Source organism: Pogoniulus pusillus, chromosome 9 (assembly GCF_015220805.1).
Source record: "Pogoniulus pusillus isolate bPogPus1 chromosome 9, bPogPus1.pri, whole genome shotgun sequence".
Lineage (NCBI taxonomy): Eukaryota > Metazoa > Chordata > Aves > Piciformes > Lybiidae > Pogoniulus > Pogoniulus pusillus.
This window is the reverse complement of record NC_087272.1, coordinates 25,405,219-25,421,142: the sequence shown is the minus strand read 5'-3', so window position 1 is coordinate 25,421,142 and position 15,924 is coordinate 25,405,219. Positions and strand designations below refer to the sequence as shown.

The window sequence follows — 15,924 nt, the reverse complement described above, 5'->3', positions numbered from 1 at the left end:
AAAAGACACCCTGGTGCCATCTGATTGCTTTAGCCTGATTTTTCCAGGAAACTAATGTTATTATGAGAGAACTAAACACAAAATCATAACATTTGAACCATTTTGTCCAAGTTCTATCAAATTTGGAAAAATGCTAGCTGTCTGAGATATGAATTTCACTGAAGTTAGAGACCTTACAGAAAAGTACAATCCAACATAGCGACTCTTGAGGGAAAGCAACCATAGCTTTATCCCCTTCTCCTTTGAGAGTTGGCAATCTACTAACTAATCAGAATTCTGGCACTCTTTGTTGAAGTCACAAACTCAATGACCTCTCACCCAGCCAAAAAAGCATTGAAAGAAGCTGAAAGGAATGGCAGGTTCTATGGACATGGTAGGCAGATGGGCATCTGACACCGGAGACTAAAATATATAAGGAATTTACCAAGGGGAAAAATAATCAGATTTTAGGTCTAATACTCATGGAATAACCTCATTCAGGTTTGAGTATTCTCAAGCTATAGCACCTAAGCAGAAAAAAAAAAAAAACAAACCCAAAGCACACCAAACAAACAAAGAAAACAACACAGCAGACACATATAAAACATACACATAGATAATTTGAGTAAGTCAATACTAATTAAATAAAAGGGATGGAAAACACTGTAATTATTACTGCAACTGCATAGCTTTAACTATCTTGGTAGCATGCAATATAACAATGTAGATTTGTGCTGAGGTGCCCAAACAAAAGACAGAGCATATCTCGATGCATCAAATTGCCCAAGTAATATGATAAACATTGAAAGAGAACAGTGCAAAAACCTCCTACTGATTATTCTTCATACAAATAGGTATTATTTGTATATGTAAGCTGTCAAACAAACATGCAAACAAACATCCTTTTAAAGGTCTGGTTCTCGAAGTAGATTTCTTTTGACTCTTCCTGTAAGAAGCACCACTGAAACAAGAAAAAACTCCAATAAAATAAGAAATATAACTGATGCCCCCCAAAATCTAGGGCAGACACAAATTATTGTTGACTTCTATTGTAAATTGCCTGTCCACTACAAGCTTTCAGAGTAATGTAACAAGGAAAAAGTGTTTTTCAATCCCTGCTATCCATCATCTTTGTAAACAAGTAAAATGGATACTGTGCCATCTGCTAGCTATTAGTCTGTGTAATCATAAAATATCATGTAATGTAATCATAAAAAACACTATTATTACCTACTCTTTCAATTTATAAGCAAATATTTCTATCTGTCAAATGATTTCATGCTAGCATGGGGCTTGAACCTTCTGTGCAGCTTACCATCAATCTAGTCGTCAATCTAAACTAAGCCAGTCTCTTTTTTGGTGGTCCTACGTTTTGAAAATGCTCAGCATGGCAATACTCTATTTGATCCCAGAAGAAATCATATGAAGAGAAGGGTCAGTCAATGATGCAGCTGTCAAGGACCTGAACATTGCAACAAGGGCTATGAGACAATCACTGCATCAAATTTCAGTTAGTTTTGATACTGATCTTTAAATGTATTTGTCTAAGAGCCCTTGACAAGTTAGAAATTTCTGTAGCTTTTAAAAGTACAGCAGAAGCAGCTTTTTTCTAAAATCCTTAAATCAGATAGTAACATTAAAACAATCACACAAGCAAATAAAAAAAAAAAAAAACACCCAAAAAACAGCAGACCAAGCTAACTGGGGAGGTCACAATTGATTGGAGATTGGTAAGTGGGATGCCCACCTACAAAAAGGGCTAGAAGGAGGATCAAGGGAACTACAGGTCTGACAATTTGACCTCAGTATCACAGAAGTCATGGACCAGATCATCTTGACTGCCATTGCACAGCCATGGCGCTATACTTACAATAGGGACAGTAAAAGATTAAATATAAAGTCTGCAAAAGAAAAAGACACTTCTTTTTACTGGATAAATTCTGTAACTGTACTATATAGCATATGACACAAAAGAAGTCATGTAGTACTCTCCACAGAAACTGAAGATAACTTCAGTATGCCATTGTGTAATATTTTCCATTTGGGCACAGGCATGAGGGCAGAATTAAGGCAGGGGACAAAACTTTCTAGACTACCTCAATTTCTCTCCACAAAAATTTAAAACAACGTTACAGTAACATGCATCCCTCACCCTTACAACACATGAGGAGGAGACAATGCCTCAAGAGACACATGAGTACACTGTATGTCTATGCAAAGAAACATTAGAAAATTGGTACAAGAGTTAAAATACTGCTCAACCAGAAATGCTTGAGTTTCTTACATGAACTATGTGGTTAACTTGCAGCAAGTAAAACCAAAATCAGAGTTTGCCATCACCCCTTCTACGCTTTTGCAGGAAAAAGATTTCTTTTAGTTCTTTACAGTATCTCTCTTTTAGTCTCTGGATATTCATCTTCAGAATTCATTATCTCTGGCCACTTCAGAATTTCTAACACAAAGTCCACAGAATCTAACCCAGATGTCTAATTTGATTCATAGCCTTTAGTGATGGTTTGGACCATCTTCCCTCTTTATTAAAAGCCACCTCTGTCTCTGGCTGACATGATAAATGGTCATCACTAACCAAAAATATTTACTAGTCTAACAGGTCAACAATTCCCCAGTGGCAGCAGCAGAGAGGAGTATTGCTTCATCAGCCAATCAGATTAACATGGAGGATTTGGCTTCAATGTAAGACTAATACATCTGCCAAGATAGCCAAAGGGCAGTACATGGAGCTTATGCAAGTTCAAGTATGATGACATCCAGTTAGAACGGTATGGACTGGTGACACATGATCCACATGAAAACTGTTTATGGGAAGTGAACTAAGCAAAAACAACCGGAACAAAAAAACCAGAACAGTGAATTAATACTGAGTCAGAAGTTGCACTGCATGGGCATTTCTGATCTGGTATTGGGGTACTGGATACTTCAGGGACTGATTTATTGCATTGCTAAACCAGAGCATGTTTTGAGGTGACAGGTTGGACTGGATGATCTCGGAGGTCTCTTCCAACTTAGTTGATTCTATGATTCTATGAAATAGAATCTCAATTCTATTGAATCTTCAATCTCAATTGACGAGATGGAAAGTGGGACACAGTATGCAGAACCCAACTGCTGTGCAGAGCTGGAGCTGGGTAGAACTCACAGCACCAAACAACGCAAGTTGCCAGGACCATGGCTGAAAAACAGACATCAAGAGATGGGGCTTGGATGGAATAAACATAGCTAGACTTCCACCTTCTCTCAAACTACCTAATGAATTTCCAATACATTTATGACTTGTTATGCAAAAGAAGAAAAACAACTTAATTGCCACCTGGCAACATGTATCTGCAACAAATATCAAAGTACTATTTTCTAGAAAGAAAAGGCAGCATAACTGGAAAATAAATTATAGCTATTAATTCCCCATCCACTTTTCTGAAGTTTCATATTATATATCTTTGCAATTCTATTATGGCTGTGAGTTCATGACAGTCAAATATTGTTAGAGCAGCCCACCACTTTTAAATGACAGCTCCTCTCACTTGAGATATCAATTAGGTAAGAAAAAAACTTAATAATCCAAATAGAGTTCAATCTCTTACTATTGTAGTCAACATTTTAACTTTCCATAACAAATGGCCATATAAGATTTCAATTCTATAACAAATGGCTCTGGAGCATTTTAGCAACCCATAACAAATGACTGTAACAGAACAACAAAGCACCTTCTCTAATTTTAGATGAGTAAATAAGGAAAATGGATATGAAAGAAAAACTTGGATACAAGATCACCACACCTACTCATGTTTTCAGGATCCATTTTATTACGAGACCAAAACTGTGCATAAATTGAGAAACTGCCTGCATTTCTAATGCATAACTTCTAAGACACAAATAACATCACTGCATTTGGTTCAGCTGATCTGGATTTAATTCTCCCCATAGCATTTTTCACAGTGCTGTGTTTTGCAGTGATGTAGCTGGGTGCTGATAACACACCAGTGCTTTGGCTGCAGGTGAGCCAAGCAGCAAAGCTGTGCTTTTCCAATGTCCCCTTCACAACAGAAGGCTCAGGGATGGGTGGGATCTTAGGAGGAGACACAGTCAGAACACCTGACCAAAACGGTATTCCATGCTACATGACATTAGCTGAGATACAAAAGCTAAATGAAAGAAGGAAGAGGGGGAGGCATTTGCTCTCCAGAGCAAAAAACATGCATATTGGAGCCCTGCTTCCCACAAAGTGACTAACATCATCTGCTGATGGAAAGTAGAGAATAACATCTTCATCTGCTCTTGCTTTGGCTTTTTGTCCTATTAAGTTGCTTCTATCTTGACTCACAGACCTTAGGTTGTATTTTCCCTTGCCTTTGTCCACCTAAGGAGAGTGATAGAGCAGCTTTGATGGGCATCTCAACCCAGACAGAGCCAAACCACCACAATTATAATATCAAGAAAAAATCATAGAATCATAGAATCAACCAGGCGTTCAGCATTTCAGATGTATTTAGTAAAAGTTTAGGTAATGGCACATTCACTAAGAATAAAGGGAAAAAGTCAAACAAGTACATGCCCAAATGATCAGTTACTTTCTGTAATACATACTTGACCTTTCTCAGCCTGCACTCATATAGCTCATTGGAGGTCTTCATGTGCTAGGTTTATCTTTAACACCATGTATTCCTAAGGTGAGGACTATCATCTTCATCACTGCTCAGTATCTAATGCAGTAGAGTTCCTTTGCCATGGGGTCTACTGGCAAGTAAACATGCTAATCAGAAATGCTGAAGCATTAAGGTCAAGTATGTCAGACAAGGTCACTGTGAAACATAGCGGTGTATTGGACAATAACCAATATCCTAGTGATCCACTAGGACACCGCCAGTGCAACAAGCATTCTTTTTTATGTATTAATATTTGTATATATTTATATGCTTAAAATATATTTTATTACAGCTTTTTATTATTTCTTACATGATATTCAGTCTCAAGGAACAGATTATATTTACTTATATAACAAAAATAGAATTAAATGGGAAACTAGTATCTGAATTGTTGCAAATTCTTAGGGCCCTTCAAATATCAGAAAGGTGTCTCCAAAGAGCCTTAAATGTTTAAATATCTAATTCCTACCTAATTCCATATGTACAAACAAGGTCTTCACCCAAGTTGCTTGACAAGATATCCTTACTGAAACTCAGAATGGGGCTGTGCTCCTATTTTTCAAGGCTGTGTCTATGTGTGGCAATTCCCTTCAAGTGCCTTGATTTCAAGTGGCTTTTAACAGGATCAGAGACTCACATAAAAGTAACAGCTATGCACCTGGTACACTTAGATCTGCTTTGTTTCTTGCAGTGATGAACCAATGCCCTCCCAAGTTAAGCTTAGGTGAAGAGAAGTGCTATAATATTCTACTAAATCAGAATAATTTCCAACTTCTAGCTGTATGTTATAGAGAAGATTTGAAGAATCTGTTTCTACTACAAGCAGGTGTTAAGTGATCTTAAAGTTTTTCTCTCAAAAGCTATAAAACTAGCTATAATAAAGGTGAGTTTTACATGCAGTATAAAATTTATACAACTTTATGTTTAAGTATTTCTTAAAATACTTTTTAGAACAGTTTATGGTAAAAAAAATCCAGAACGTGGTACATGGATGATTTTTTTTTACCACCAACTTAGAACAACCAGCATAGTTCACTTGTTGTGAGTTTCCTTAACTCAGGGAACACAAGTGCCATGTCTGTACCAAACACTGATTTTGCTTTAAAATGTGCCCCAAATGTGTATTGAATGATGTATTTTGGAAAAGATATAGAAGAGACAACATAACATCTCTTTCAGTGTTTTCATCGTAATGCACAAAGACAGAATCTTAGACTTTCAAAGACACTTTGTATAAGGTATTGGATAAGCTGACCTCACTCCTGAAAACATAGTTCCCCGCACTTCACTAACTGCAGTTGAGTCCCTTTCTTCAAAAGATATTAATGTTCAGGATGTACAGAAAAAACAACAACTTTCTCAGACATGAAAAGTGACAAAACCTTACAGATGAATTTATCTTTACCTATATAATTTTTATAACCCCTTGATTAGCTAGAGGGTTACACTTGAAAATCTCTACACATTCCACACTTTATTTGTTCTCCAAGAACACACATAACAATAATGTCACATTTTAACTAGGTTATCTGCAACTTTCAGCTCCTCTAGTCTCTGGGGAAAATTACCATCCTCAAGCTGTGCAACTTGATGCACACACCACAACACTATTTTTTCCCTGAAGCTAGCTGAAAATAAGGGTAACCTAATACACAGATGGGGACAAAAAAAACCCAGAGCTACATGGAAGCTCCTCATCTCAGCATTAGCAGAGAAAGAGGACTCATACAATATGTACAAGAAACAGAAAATAAATGTATGCAAACAATGTTACAACGGAATAGAAGGTTTCAGGAGTTACAAAACACTCTATATCAGCCCTATCAAAACTGATGCCAATAGGTAAAACCCTAACACTGATTCAAAACCAAAGAGGGTCTATTACCTGAATATTCTTAGCAAGAATTTCAAGCATCCGTTGAAAGCTCTAGATTGAGACAAACAGGATAGGTATATAAGTTGTTCTGCATCTTAACCAGATGTAAATTACAGGACACCCAAATCAGAATCAGGGTCCAAAATTGGCAAAATACACAGCGAATTCATTTTTTCAGCTTCATAATTTGGCATAATATGGTTAATGGCTGGACTTGATGATTTTAACAGTGTTTTCTAACCTAAATGATTCTATGATTCCATAATGAGAATGGGTAAGCTTTGGATCTGCCCACAAAGAGAGGTTGTGAAATCACCACCCTTAGGAATTTTCTGAGCTTGACTTACAAGACCCTCAGCCACCTGACTCCATTTTGAAGACAGCCCTCTTTTGACCAAGAGGCTGGACTAAATAACCTGGAGAATAGCCTTACAACTAAAATTATGGTCTGATTTACCTTACTGTATGCTGGAGAACCCCTTAATGAGATATTAATGAGATCTCCAGAATACATGTTCAGGATCTGAATGAAGAGTCTCCCCATCCCCGCAAAACAAATAGATATTCATGTGCTACTGATTTCTGGTCAAAAATGGGTTGGAATGTCTACAAATAAAATAATGGAGATGTACTAGTTTGATGAAGCTAGTTAAAAAGAGCCTCCCAGTAACGTAAGGCTCTGTTTGATGAGAGAGACTTTGGCATAGTCCCTCTCCTTAACATCACTAGCAAGCTTCTTTATCCTTCCCACAAAATAGGAGTTGCAATGCAGATGATTAAGTTTCCTAAGTAGGAGTCTGGACAGATTCTTCCTTTCCGCAAGATGTTCCCCAAGCAGTTAAACACTGCTCCCATTACAACTTTTGGTCATCTTCGTATGATGACCTGAAGATCAGACTCATCAATGTCTTCAAAGTGCCTAGGAAATGATCCTAGGCACATCCTTGAGTTCAGATGCAAAGATCAGTTTGCCTGCCCAGTAGCTCTTCCTGTGCCAAGAATACTTCCTTTAAAACTGAAGTAGAATATTAGCATCATTATTAGGCCTATTCCAGATAAAAGTTCTGCACACCGCCACATGAGGGTTTTATTTCCCTTGGAGTTTGCAGCCCAACATTTGTACATTTTCCACAGCCTGGTATGAAAGAGAATCAATACAAAGACAACATTAGATTACCTAACACATCACAGCACCCTTTCAGCCACATAGTGATAAGAATCCCAAGCACACTGGAGTCTAATGAAGTTAGTGAATTTTTTTAACAATTTAAATCAATCCAAGTCACTGCTTCTGCTGTCCTCCCCTGTTACCCTGTCCACAGAGTCTCCTTTGCTCTGATATTTTAATGATTGCAAGGTGCACTGTTTCAGAAAGTAACCATAATACCAGAGGAAATAAGAGATTAAGGTTAGCATTTGCTTTGAGCAGATTTAAGAATCAGTTTTGCATGGTTTTATATAAGCATCAGCAATGACACAAAGGAACAGTGCACCACTGCCTTACTTCTGTTCAAACAGGAGCAGAATGCCAATCTCACAAATGTGACTTAGAATTTTTAAAAAGCCAATTAAAAAACTCAAACATATATTTTCTTCAAAGTACTCAATGCAACTATTGGCATGCCCTCCCTGAAGCACAAAATCATTGGATATACTGTGTCTTCCTGATTTTAATTAATTTTAATTTAATTACTGCCCAAGTGTTAAATTGTTTGGCTGAATTTCAAGGCAGTTGTTCCTTCCCCTTGGTTTACACCAGTAATTAAAGGTCAGGGGGAAAAAAAAGCAAATATGTATGGTGCCCAAGGATATATGTAGTAGTAGTGCCTCTGGTAGAGTTAGATAATGGTTCAACTTAATGATCCTAAAAGCCTTATCCAACACTAGTGATTCTATGATTTTATCTATCACACTGAACCAAACCGAGCGATTACCTATAGTGTAAGACACAAGATTAGATTTTTTTCTGAGCCCTCTAATAATTCTACTGAGTATCCAAAACTAACAGCACGTTAGATGAAGTTTGTTATGCATTTCAGGAAAAGGTAATTCTCATCTAGTTTTATTGTACCATAGTCCAGTTCCTCCTCCCCTGCTCAGAAGTTCACTTGCAGAGAAATTCTCTACAACAGTACAACTGTGAAATGCCAACCAGATTGAGTAAATGTGTACATATTTTAGCACATTCAAGATACTGACATAATTCCTTCAAAGAGTTTGCAGCATCATATGCTATTTTTTCCAGGTTTATTATCTGTACTTGCAGCAATCTGTTACATCCTGTTTTGAAATACACTGCAGCTATAGTCTGGATTAAAAGATATCCTTTTCTTCAATTAGCATCCCAGGAATTCTTTAAAAATCTAGTAGAATATCTGTTTATAAAGCAATCAGGTTCTGCCAGATCAGCTTCTGTTGAAAAGGCAAATGGGCAAACAACAAACTTCAAAGATTAACATATATAGAATTAACTTTACTGTTTCTCTTTAGGTATCTGCAGCTCTTGAAACGTGTTACGGAGGTGGGTATCACCTCAAGAGGTTAATGTGCTGGGGATTGTGTGTAAATTTGCTTAATTTCATGAAAAAGAATGTCCATTAGGCTTTGCAACATCAACGTCACCACTGCCTTCATTAAGAAACTTGTAATTGTTTTAGCATTCAATGCGCTTTCCATGCATGTGTTCAACTGCCTTTCAGTTGTTTCAAAAAACGATTAGCCTAACAGAAGTTCAATGTGAAATAGCAACAACAATGGACTCAGTAACAACCTTCATTAGAAAAGCAGGTTTTTTATGTCCTCGTACATAACAAAGGGAGTTGTTTCAGCTCCACCTCCATTCACTTACTCTTTCTATTGCTGCCTTTGCAAACAGAAGCCTGGAACTCCTTTCAGCATTCATGAGGAGTGGAAAGCCTATTACTAGGCACTCCAGCATGTTGCTGCATACCACCTCCAAAAAACTACGCACTTTTTTCCTTAAATACAAACTGAAAATGCTTGGCACCACGGAAAAAAACCTGCTATGTCCTAAACTCAGCTTTTTTATTTCAGTTATTTTCTTCTATTGTACAGGTTTACAGTGAGGATGGTTTTCAACCATAAGGATACTGGTTTGTTTAGCAAACAAATCTGGTCAGGTTAGCACATGCAGTTTAAAGTAGTACTACTGCCTGATCAGTGCACCTCTTTGCTGTACTTGAAGGTCATATAGCTCAGTTTACACTAGCAACAGAATCAAATGCACAACAGCAAAGCACAGGTCAAGATATTTATTCACAATTTTGGAAGTTTTCCAGAATACTACTGAATGAAATTTTTTTTCTTTGATGACAACATGGTCAGTGGGAATTTGTATCACATGGTCTAATAGTACACAAGCTAAAAGACCTATGGGGTTTGTTCTGTTTCCAAATTGGAAATAACACTCTGCATCATCCGGTTAAGTCAATTTAATGCTGACAGTTCTACAGTCTCACAAGAGTGATATGAACTAGTATGAATTTCTTCGAGGTAAATATGGATATCACCTTCTATATTAATAAATCATGATGTAGTAATAGATAAAACTAATTTTGGATATTTTCATTACTACCACAAATAAAAGATGCAGATGAATACGAGAAGTGAACACTAGTGTATATATACATGGCCAGAGTTTTCAGAGAAGTCATTTAAGCACTGACTTAAATGGCAAGTTGCCAATACAGAGTCCTACAAATAAGACGATGGTGAGAAAATAATATTTAAAGACAGTGCAGGGTGCTAAAATATTCTATATAAATACGTATAATAAGTTTTAAAAGCCAGTTTATAAACCTTACCAGAGGAATCTGAGATAAAACAGGAAGGACAGAATGTTGTTTCAGGTATTTTAAGATACCTGAATGCTATCCAGAATTCCATAAATTAAAACAAAACACATATTCCCTCTTTATTAGTATGCTATCCTTGCACTGTCATGTGCTTATGCTAAAATCAACTTAACTGTGCACATGACAACCTATGTATGTGGTTACCAGGCAAGCAATGAATTTTATTACTGTAGTTGTAATGCTCATGTATGACTCATACAAAATATGCATAACCCCCTTTTTTTTTTTTCTTCAAAGATGAATTCCACTGCTATGATAATGACTGGCAAAATAATCGTGCCATCAAACATCTTAATTGATTCAGCTGCAACTCAAGGCCTGTCAGGAAAGCTGCTTGCAAAGGTTACTGAAAATTCTTAAGATCCCAGCAAAAATGGCATTAGAAGAAGTTGACAGTTTTTCAGATTACTTTTATTTCAGAGAAGGTTGAGCACAATTAGGGAAAAAAGTAAGAAAAATGATTCAACTGTTCCTTACATATTAAAATTTGAAATTTATGTAGAAGAATACATTTGAACATTAAAAACTGACAAATCTTTAAACACATGCATCTGGAGAGGTATCTAGCAAGTAGTAAAAGCAATACTTGTTTTAAATTGGCTGCACATTTCTGTCTTGAAACATTAACAACTGAAACTAGCAAAAAATACCATGCCCTAGTTTTCTATGATGGAATTTATTATAATAGCAAATTTTACCTCGCACAGTGTTTTTGTGTATTTGGAATAATATTTCCAAGGAACACTCATAGAGCTTCAAGTTCCACCCACTGTATGCTGAACACTCATGGATTAAGGAAATGCTTGCAACAGTGTTACAAACAAATAAGAATACTGCTCAGCAGTTACTTACAATGAAACATAAAATAACTCCCTGAATTTGCAAGTATAAAAAGACTCAGCTATAAGTGGAAATACCTCATACAACCAAGCAGAATGCTAAAAAGCCAGTTATATATGTATTATTAACAGCAATATTCAGCTATTTAGCATTAAAGAATAATAACATTAAACCCTCCCTTGGAGGTGATCATTTTGATAGGTCAGTAATTGAGATTTCAGAAGTTAACCTCTGACTAAAAGACATAAAGCCTTTTTAGGTCATGAGGTCCAATATGAAGTGTCTCAGCAGACAAACATAAAAGTCCTAAAATAACAAGCACACACAGAGGTTTCTCTTAATTTGCACTGTTGGATTCCTATAACAACTGCTTAACAACTCCATCCCCAAAGCAACTCTGCAGTCATCAACAAGACCATTTACCACATGATTTAGCAAACATATTTCCAAGATTTTCACTTACATGTACTACACAGAATTGGAATAGAAATTAATGTAAGGCAATTTATGGGCAGTATCATTCTTGCCTTCACAGTTTATTGCACACCAGATCCAAGAAGAGAAAGAAGATGAATTTCCTAGATGCATACAGGAGCTGTAAGGCAACAGAACAAGTTTCCTCCTCTCTGATTTATGGGCAGTCAATCAAGGATAGTGCTCTTTTTCTCTAGCAGCCCAGGATTTGGGTTATAAAAGGATGATTAAAAAAAAAAAAAAGATATTCAAAAATCATAGTATCATTCACATAGACCAGTGGTGAAATTCACACTGCTCATAACATTCACAATGAAGTATACAGACACCTTTCACAAATAAAGCCATTTTGTTTCCTTTACCCTGTATTTAACTTTCTAACTGGAAATGCATCACAGCTCTGAAATATTTATGACTAGGAGAATAAAAACACCCACCCAAACAACAAACAAACATCAGTAGCAACCCCCATCAAACAAAACCCCCATGAACATGAAAACCAAACAAAACCCAAAACAATCAAACAAAAAACAACCAATCAAAACCACACCAAACCACCCACCCACCCACCCAAAGATGGCTTCTATTTTCTCTTCTTAACACAAAAAGAAAAAAAAAAAAAGAAGAAGAGAGCAGGAAGCTGCAACTTAACATCAATTAACTTCAGTTCCCAGAGAAATATTAGAAGTAAATAATGCAGCGTGGATAAATGACTGAGCTGCCATCTGCTTCTATTCTCAGTAGCTCTTTGGAAACAAAGCTCCCACAGTGAAGTGCTTGCCAAATACTAGAGCAGAGAGGGTAGTACACAACCTGAGGGAAGCATGGTAACAAAGTCAAGCTTTGATATCCACTTCTCTGTAGGAGTCACCTATATTCATCACATTTCTAATCTCAAAACAGAGAATCTCTACAGATAACATAAGTGCCATGTGTGTTCTGGATCTGCATCTTCCTGTTTGATGCTCCTAGACTTGCCAGTATGCCGAACTAATCAAAGAGAATATTTATTTTTCCAGAAACATCCCTACTACCTCGGCAAAATAGCATCAACCTGCGTGGAGAAGCTGTTAAATCTTTGCTCTGTTTCCAGCTCCTTAAAATGCAACTAATTACATTCAAAAGACTCATAGAATCAACCAGGTTGGAAGAGACCTCCAAGATCATCCTGTCCAACCTAGCACCCAGCCGTATCCAATCAACTAGACCATGGCACTAAGTGCCTCATCCAGGCTTTTCTTCACCACATCCAGAGACTGCAACTCCACCACCTCCCTGGGCAGCCCATTCCAATGGCAAATCACTCTCTCTGCCAACAGCTTCCTCCTAACATCTAGCCTATACCTCCCCCCGCAAAACTTGAGACTGTGTCCCTTTGTTCTGTTGCTGGTTGCCTGGGAGAAGAGACCAACCCCCACCTGGCTATAGCCTCCCATCAGATAGTTGTAGACAGCAATGAGGTCACCCCTGAGCCTCCTCTTCTCCAGACTAAACAACCTCATTTCCTTCGTAACAGATTAATTTTTGACTGTAAATTCTGTAATGATTGTCAGGTAAGAAAGCTTTTTATTTTATTCACCTATCAGTTTCTTGCAAGTATCAGTTGCCCATGAAGCAACTCAAGTAACTCTTGTAAATTTAAGCACTTCAGGGTCACACATATTGGCTACTGTTTCTCTGGTTTGCATTTCCCTGCCACCCCAATGTATGACATCAAGAAATCCTAACACTTCAAAAGGTCAGAAACACTGCTGAATCAGAAGCATCATAACACAACAAACACGAACACCCAACAAAAACCCCTCAATCAAAACGCACCCAAAAATAAACCAAAACAAAAGACACACAAAAATTCAATAAGACAACAAGAAAGCACTTGCATTTAACAACCTTGGCTTCTTTTCACTGTTTTTAAGTAGTCATATACATTAAAGTCTCCATATTGCTTGTTCAGAGATCCTCCTCCTTTCACACCAGTTCTCACATTCTTGAAAAACACAACTTTTCTGGTTTGGGTTTGCTTTGATATAAAAATATATGAATACTGTAATTTAAGCCAAATATGTAAATGACTCTTGTAATTTACATCAACTTAATGGTCCATTCTATCTCAAATTTTGCTGACCACAAGAACAACAGTTGCAAATACTGCTTGTTATCTGTGCAAGATTGGTACTAATTGTGGTAAGCAAATTATAGAATAGAGCACTCTCAAAATGTCTAGGTCAGAAACAGAGACAATTTCTAGACAGAAAAAAGTTACATTTTGTTTTTGGTCAAAAAAAAATAATACGAGAATCACCTTTCAATTCCAATTATTCTCTCCTGGAGAGAATTAAAATGAAAAAAAAACCATCTGTCAGACAGTTTAGTCATTGGTGATTTAGTAACACATTATACAATGTATACAATGCCTGAAAGCAAAATACGCAGAGAAGATAAACCTATGCAAATAATCTGATGACATTACACTAACTTGTTATTCCAAGAATCTTCCAAATAAATTATCTCAAAGCCTTTCATTTTAGTTGCAGCTAACACTACAGGAATGAATCTAGTTGTCTTAAACTGTGCACAGCAACACTTCTAAAAGTATTCCTGAAATTATCCTTTTAGTCAAAGTTTGCAAGACAGAAGTTTTAAAGATAAAACTTTTTAGAATGAAGTGAGTGCCAGCAGTTTTCTTCAACTGTTCCTAATTTTAAGAAAAGTGACAGGGTGCAGTAGTGGAGTAGGAAGATGAAATGGGTAACAGTGAAATCCACACCAGATGAGAATCAGGCAAATAAGCAGAATGACTGTCAAATCACCATCGGTACGTAACTGTCAAGGAGCAGAAATAGCTACCAGGAAAAACCCTGAGAAAATTTCAGCTGACCAGCACCTATCATTTTTTCTCTCCTTTCAACTACTGCAGCTTAATCTAGGTGATCAAGATCCTGGCCTCGTTTTGTAAAATTGGCCAATTATTATGCTCTGCATGATATAAAAAAACCCAAACAACTGTTCTTTTAAGCTCTTAGGGTATCCACCTTGAGTGTTTTCCCCAGTATATCTTCAAATATACTGGAATGTCTATTTTGGTATAGATATTGACCCCAAATAAAAGCTTGGTGACCTCAGAAGGTGTATGCCCTTCATTTTGAATGTAACTGAGGAAAAAAACGTGCAAAGTTTCAGACACGACACAGCTGCATGAACAGCCTCTGTAAAATAGATGTCATTGCTAAGTGCTAGGATAATTATTCCACACTTGTTTCAATCTCTTACCTCCTAGAACAACTAAAAGATACTGAGAAACTTGCAGTTGAAGAATTGGAAGAAGAAAACATTAGTCCTTAGAAAAAGCATTTCTCAAAGTATGTCAACCCTGGAAAGTTTAAGTCCGTATACAACTCCTCTACATGTCAACACAGCAGAAACAAAGCTCCTGGGTTGTTCTTCAATGATACACAGCTAAGGCTATCAAAGAGACATCTGCAGACCCTATTAATAAAGAAACTGATCTAAATCAATGTAATGGAGGGGTAATTAATGCAAGATGGTATTTTTTCAAAATGAATATAGTTTATTAATTTTGGTATTCAAAACTCACCCTGACCACTAATTTCAATAATAATTGGTTCTTTGTATGGTCATGCAAACATTATATGAAGGAATAACTAGATCTAGAACAAATAACTAGCAATAATACAACATTAATTGAACTGGAAGAGAAGGTTCTTGTGGTCAATTATACTGCTTCTCCACTAGATGAACTCAAGGAGCTCCTTTCTGCTTTAAGACAGAAGGATAGGATTCAATTAGATTAAATTACAGAGTCTTGTTAAAGACTTTGCTAAAGGCTTTGAGTATTTACTCACAAAAATTATTGCTCAACTTGCAGGGCTAAGTACAGCTTCAGACAGTGCCCCAAACACTTGCTTCCAGTGACCTAAAAAGGATCATTCAGCTCACAAAGGCATTCACTGATAGCTATATACAAGTCTGTTTTACAAATTTAAGTCCAGTGATTCCAATACTAAGAATCAAGCAACTTGCCTTTTATGAAGTTACTAATGGTCAGTAAGGTTACTACTATGATCTCTCTATACTGACAGTTATTGAAGCTCTTCCTTTGCTCTGCAGATAACCGAGGTTTATGTGTGAACAATATGCTAGCCTCAACATTGGTAGGTACTTGTCAAACTACTTCCTTAGCTGAGGTTAATTTTATCCT

The 15,924-nt window shown here is 36.8% G+C and overlaps 1 protein-coding gene across 28 annotated transcripts in view; it reads right to left on the bottom strand.

Moving 5' to 3' along the window:
- The window catches only part of TENM3 (teneurin transmembrane protein 3), a 1,288,622-nt gene that overhangs the window by 376,059 nt on the left and 896,639 nt on the right, over positions 1-15,924 (bottom strand). Inside the window, exon 1 of one of the 28 annotated variants that reach the window (XM_064148910.1) lies at positions 6,526-6,545. The exons of the other annotated variants lie outside the window; for them this stretch is intronic. The gene's annotated coding sequence lies outside the window, so the exon portion shown is untranslated. Of the gene's footprint in view, positions 1-6,525; positions 6,546-15,924 lie in introns of those variants that run through there. 28 annotated transcript variants of the gene reach the window in all.